At 39.6% G+C, this 7,018-nt stretch overlaps 1 long non-coding RNA gene across 1 annotated transcript; it reads left to right on the plus strand.

The window, feature by feature from the left end:
• Window positions 1–3,928: 3,928 nt before the first annotated feature.
• Window positions 3,929–6,699, plus strand: LOC121108453. The gene is made up of 2 exons (XR_005842973.2): window positions 3,929–4,191; window positions 5,891–6,699. It is a non-coding gene; the product is annotated as an uncharacterized LOC121108453 (long non-coding RNA).
• The last annotated feature ends 319 nt before the right edge of the window (window positions 6,700–7,018 follow it).

Raw genomic sequence — 7,018 nt, forward strand, 5'->3', positions numbered from 1 at the left:
CACTCAGCTTGGTGTCGTCAGCAAACTTGCTGTGGGTGCACTCAATTCTATCATTAATATCGTCAATAAAGATGTTAAAGAGCACTGGTCCCAAGACAGACCCCAGGGGACACCTCTCGTTACCGGTCTCCACCTGGACAGAGAACCGTTAATCACTACCCTCTATCTGTGGCCTTTCAACCAATTCCTTATCCATTGGGTGATGCACCCGTGAAGTCCACATCTCTCCAATTTGGAGATAAGGATGTGGTGATGGACAGTGTCAAAGGCCTTGCTGAGGTCCAGGTAAATGACTTTGGTCACCTTCCCTTTGTCCACCAATGCTGTCACTCCATCATAGAAGGCCACCAGATTGGTTAGGCATGACCTTCCTCTGGTGAAGCTGTGCTGGCTGTCTCGGATCACGTGCTCATTACTCATGTGATCGAGCATGTCATCCAGGAGGATCTATTCCATGATCTTCCCAGGTATAGAGGTGAGACTAACTGGCATGTAGTTCCCCAGGTCCTCCTTGCTCCCTTTCTTATAAATGGGAGTGACATGACCCTTCTTCCAGTCATCTGGGACCTCACCTGACAGTCATGACTTTTCAAATATGATGGAGAGTGGCTCAGCAACCATTTCAGCCAGCTCCTTCAGAACCCTGGGATGCATGCCATCTGGCCCCAAAGACTTGTATGCATTCAGTCTCATGAGGTGGTCTCGGATTTGCTCTGCCCTTACAGTGGGGGGGATTTACTCCCCCGGTCCCTGCCTAGAAGTTGAGGGATGCAGGGTTCAGGGACATGAGAAATATTAGAATCCTGGCTGCCAGTGAAGACCGAGGCAAAGTACTCATTCAGTACCTCATCCTTCTCTTCATCCATTGAAGCCAGTTCTCCATTTAGTTTTACCAAAGGAGGTACACTTGCTTTGGCCTGTCTCTTCTGGCCAATGTACCTGTAGAATGTCTTCATATTATTTTTTACATCCCCCACCAAGTTCAGTTCTGCCTGCGCCTCGGCTTTCCTGATCCCATGTCTGCAAGTCTGGACAGCATCAATGTATTCTTCCCAGGTGACATGTCCTTGTTTCCAGAGCTTGTATGCACCTTTCTTTGCCCTCAGTTTGCCCAGCAGGTCCTCTCTGAGCCATGCCTGTTTCCTGCTTCCTCTGCCCGCTTTCTTTTTCAGAGAGACGGAGAGCTGTTGTGCTCTCAAAAAGGCATCCTTGAAGAGTAGCCAGCTTTCCTCAACATCTTTGCCTTTAGGACAGCATCCCAGGAGATCTTGGTGAACAATTCCTTGAACAGCTTAAAGTTCGCTCTTCCGAAGTTCAGGGTCCTGACCCCACTCTTTGCCAGGCCCACATTCCTCGAGATCAGGAACTCGACCAGGGCATGGTCACTAGGTTCCCCTTCCTACCTAGTTTAAAGACCTCTCAACGAGTCCTGCCAGCTCCTTGGCTAGGATCCTCTTACACCTTGGAGACAGGCTACTTCCATCTGCAGCCATCATGCCAGGTGCTGAGTAAATTGCCCCGTGGTAAAAAAAAACCCAACCCAATCCAAACCAAACCAACCAACCAACCAAACAGACAAAAAGAAGTCTGGGAGGTTTCCTAGAAATGTCCCTGACCCACACCCCAGGAAGGCAACACACCTCCCTACGGGTAGGGTCAGGCCAACATATAGGGCCTTCTGTTCCTCTCAGGAGGGAGCCGCCTATGACAACCACCCTTCTTTCCTTCCAGGCGGAGGCAGTCTTGAGGTGTGGGGCTGACTGCTTCACCTGAGGCAGCCTCACAGGTGGACCTCCCTCCACACCCTTACTCACCACTCCCTTGAGTTCCAGGGTCTCAAACCTATTTCATAGAGGCACCTGTGGAACTGAGGATGGTTGGAATGGGGGGATGCCCACTTCGCCAAGGTAGTACCTGTTTCCACTCCTCCTTCTTTCTCAACTTGTCTCTCTCTGCTCGGCAACAGCGTGGCAGGGGGTCTATCACTGTCTGGTTAATATCACCCTGGTGCCCTTCTGGGAGAGAGTTATACCGCTGTACCAAGTGGGGAGAACCATTATCACCACCACTATCCAGTTGTCCCTGATCCTGGTATAACAGGTTCATTTCCTTCTTGAGCTGGGAGACCCAGAGTTGAACACAACATGGCAGGTGGGGTCTCATGAAAGCAGAGTGAAACAATCACCTCCCTTAACCTTCTGACCACACTTTTTTTGGATACAATCCAGATATGGTTGCATTTTGGGGCTGCAATTGTTCATTGCCAGGAAAACTTTATTCTCCAAAAGATTGATTAGGTGCTGGAATGGGCTGCCCTGGAAGGTGGGGGAGTCACTATCCCTGGAGGTGTTCGAGATGTTTTACTAAGGGACATAGTTAATGGCTAATGGTGGAAAGTGAATGATTAGATGGTCTTGGAAGTCTTTTCCAACCTGGGTGATTCTATGATTCTTTGACAAACGGAAGTAAAAAGCTAGGTAAAAGAGGAAAATTATTATATGATAAAAATATCACAGCATAATAAAATACTAAATTTTCATGTTTAGGGATCACTGAAGCTGAAATGACCATTAAATACTCCTAAATGACTAACTTCTGAGGCAGTCTGAACTTGTTGAAATAAAGTGTTACCTAATCAACAAGGAAAATACTATTGTGAAAGAAGAAAACATGTTCATAATGGCACAAATAAGTGCAGAAATTCAAATGGAAACGTTGTTAATACAAGTAATAAAATACAGACGTGTTTATCTGAGTGCCAGTAACACAGTTTATGATATACTGTTGTATTGAGCAAAAAGTGTGAAATGCTGTGGGGGACCTGATAACATGAAATGTGATTAATCAAAACACAGCAAGAAAAGCATCTTCTGTTTAAAAATTTCTACTGTGAAATATTATGTAAGTGTGGTAAAAATAAAAATAAACAGCTATGTTCACACTGTTAACGTGTAGAAAGTTAAATAAAGACAAGGTAAAATGGTTAATAATTGTAGATCAAAGCAAAATTACTGGTTTATTGATGAAAATCATCTCTGCAATACAACCAAAACAATTACCGCAATGAAAACAGTTATTCACCATAACTTACAGTTTAGCACTGCTTTTCTATCTTAGGAGGCAAGCCAAGTACCCTACCAGAGAAAATCAATTACTCCTAAACCATATATTTATGGCCGTGGAAAAGTCTTGTTTAAAGTAAAATTAGGGAAAAGTCTGAAATCCCTCTTACTTTATCATCTGTGCATGCCACTGCAGCAATTTTCAGACAGGCAACTAATCATATATATGATCCCATTATTTAAATTATAATTATACAATAGCCTAACACTACATATGCATTGTGACCTATGTATTTAAAAAAAATTATTTTCAAAATATGTATCAGAAACTCTGCTAAAGCCATTGTAACTTTCATGAATCTGAAAAGAGCAAAGTTTGAAGGACTCACAAACAAATCATTACGCTGATTTTAGAGGACTAATTCCTGTGCACATATTAGATATTAAAGGTAAGCAACCACGATAACAGACATAAAATTTTATCACAAAATAAACTGAAATCACGTCATTATATCACAGGAAGAGTCTCTTTGCTGTCAGTGGGAGAGGAGTCCTCACACACTGATCTCAAATAATCTAATATTGGAGCTGGACGAAAAATTGTGCAAGTGAGGTGACCTATGAAAACTTCAGGACTCCTACTGACAGCAGTACCTGCTGCCGTCTGGGGAATTCACCACAGTTCATAAGTAGGACAACATGGCACCTAAAGTCCAGTGAAAAACACTTGAGTTTATATTTTCAGTTGTGAACTGGAAAACTAAACTTTAAACCTCTTAACATCAGTCTTTCAAAACTGGGAAGAGCTAATGATTAACAGTCTTCTGGTGGGTTTGGAGTAAGAGAGAATGTCAAATAGGGCTTTTATAGTTGTAAGGTGGAAAGGATGGAAAAGGTAAAGCTATGTCTTATCAGACATAGCCTGATGGATTTCACGTGAAAGATGGAAATCAGCAATTCTAAAATTCATGGAGCAAAATGTGTGGGATGGAAGGATTTATCTCTAAACTTCAAGGACACTCCAAAGGCTGAAGAAGAGAGAGATATGTTCTTCATCTGTGCTCTGAAAACAGTAATGATGAAAGACACAACTGGCTTGCTTATAGAATCCTGAAAGAGAATTATCAAGGTAATATTCAAAAGCTTCTTATAACACTATAGAGATATAGACAATGTGTTTGCATCAAGTAGTTTATTGTCTTCTAATATAGGAAGTTTAGAACTTATGTAGGTTAGATTTCTTTTTAAGTAACTAAAATTGGCAGAGATTAATCGGGGCTTGTGCAAACCTGAATCCAGCAATTTGATCAAATTTCTCAAAGATTGTATTAGTAAGTCTCCTGAAGTGGTTATACACAGTAGTAGCAATCCTAAAAAGGAAGGCATATAGCTCAGTTATAAACAAGCAACTGTATATATTTTTAAGTTCTTTACGTGGTTTCTGACACAGCTTTGTTCTGTGCCTGCCAGCACTCCTCCAGGAAGCTGCTGGACACAGTTCAAGAGCACAGGGTAGTCTCGATAGATGATACTGTTCACAAGGGAACCCTGTTTTGGGAGGAAGTAAATTTTAATTGTATGGATGAGACTTGTCCTATTTTTGGCTTATGGGCAGAGAACAAGTCTCAATCTGTTTTATTTATTAGCACAGGTGTAGCCAGTAAATCTGACTTACAGAGAATTAATGTTCTATAAGAGCTGGAAATAATTAACTCTGCTTTCTTAAAGATAAAGTTACTATAGCTGATTGATTTTAATTTCTAAGCAGTTGCAGAGCACTACTGTTGGAAATTTACTCTTGGGTTATGCAATTGTAAGGCTTCCCCTCCTCTCATTTCCAGCTGTACATGAGGTCCATTTTCTTTACAGTTAAGGTATATACAGTCCATCTTCACTTACTCCTGCCTAGTTTCATAAAATGCAACAAATACAGCAATGTGTGAGACCTCCATCTACCCATAAAACAGGGCAAATTGAAAAGGTATTTTTGAAGGAATTATACTGATAAACAAAAATTGAAGAACTAGGAAAATAAGGGAGAAAATGGAATGTAAAATCTTTGAGAATATAGCAGGATGATATCTACTTATCACCTCTCTGAAACCCACATTATTAAACTTAGGTCATATTTTTACAGTAGCTAATAAAAGGCTGGAAATTATTATAGATTCCATATATCTACAACTTAATTTTCTGATTATTTACGTCATTTCAATAGCAGCAGAGTCTTCCCTGAATGTTTCTGAAAGATAACCACAAGCACATCACTACAGATTGGGTAATTTTCATCTGTATAAATTAAAATGATTACTGTCCTTTTTGTGTAGGACACTTCAGCTCCTTCTTGGTCACTTATCACTTAGTCTGGAGGATTTCCCTTGACTTCAGCAGTGAAATTACATATATATATATATAAATATATAAATATATGCACGTATATATGTACATATAAGAACATGTCTTTTGAATTTGCAGAATGAACAAAAAGGCTCAAGCTGTATAATTTTCTTCATCTTCTCTATGTGATTTGTAACAGCATTTTAAATATTATTAACCAAGACTTTCAGAACCATATATTATTGCATTATTTGCCAAGAAACTAGAATATCTTTTTCTTTCTGTTTTATTAAACAAGTTGTATGGTCCCCATTCATTTAAGCACTTACTTCTGTAGCTGAATGATCACAAAGGTAGGTATAAATGAAGTGAATATAACTTGATAGTTATGCCTTTATGGATTTTATTTGTTCTCACAGGCACCTTAATGGCATGAAAAAACATGGATCTTCCAAAGCACTCAGCCTTATTGATTTTTTTTTGCTTTGTAGGTGGCCTTCCAGACCTTCAGTTTAAATATCCTGGTCCTGAGACAGAGAAAAAGCTTATTTTAAAAATCACTATGAAAGGATGTTCCATGGATGTGCTCAATAATCTTCTCAGTTAGTGAAATACTGTGTGGCTGCATAAACTCTCAGACAACTGTCGTGCCAAAAATGAAATAGAAGACCTACAATCTCAGCATACGTTAACCACTGGGTGAAGAATGTTTTTTGGGATGATGCTGTGTGTTTTTAACTCTCACCGTTACCATCTCTGTGGCAGAGTTCAGAAGCAGGTTACAATTGCTCAAATGTAAGATGAGACAGAAATGTATCTTTCTTTAAAATCCAAGGAATGCCCATATTTGATAGTGCAATGTTATACTCAGAAACTGATTGTAGCCCTTACTTTAGGTGATGAATGGTTACCTTTTTTTCTCTGAGGTGATGCCAAGGGCCAGGTTTGGTATAAAAGATACCTATATTTCTCCATAACGTTATGGAAAGTGATGGCGATGTTATAAGAATAGCAATTAAAATGTGTAGAATTTGTTGCACAGGGTCATGCTGAAGTTAAATTATTTCATTTAAGAACAAATAGTTTTCCTCTCCTCCTCTCCCTTTGCTCTAAGGGAGCAAAAGTCCCCTGTTCTAAGCCCCTTTCCCCCTCCCCCTTCCATTTCTTCCCCTCCCTGTCTGCCTTTATCCCAGAAGTACGCTTCTTTAAGGAATCTATCCCATTTCTTTCTTTCTTTGATATTTAAAGCTATTTTACTGAGAAAATAATTTGTTGTTTAATAAAGGAGAAAGAAAAGTAATTTGGTTCAGTTCATTTCGAACTCAAAAACCCCCACCTCTTTATTACAGGTGTTTTTTTGTTTGTTTGTTTTAAGTAAAGTATTACAGGAAACAATAAAATGGAGAAAAAATACAGTACAGAAATATTTTCTCATATTATTAATCACAACAAACATAATTCCCTACAGCGGACTATGATTTGAATTATTATATTCTTCAACCAAGGAACATAACTTTGCTCTGAAGCTCATTCTTTTAAATGATAATCTAGTTTCTAGCATGTAAAGCGTATATTCCTAGAACAATGTTCTGTAGAATCTGGACTAGCTTTGTAGAACC

The sequence above is a fragment of the Gallus gallus genome, chromosome Z (assembly GCF_016699485.2).
Source record: "Gallus gallus isolate bGalGal1 chromosome Z, bGalGal1.mat.broiler.GRCg7b, whole genome shotgun sequence".
Lineage (NCBI taxonomy): Eukaryota > Metazoa > Chordata > Aves > Galliformes > Phasianidae > Gallus > Gallus gallus.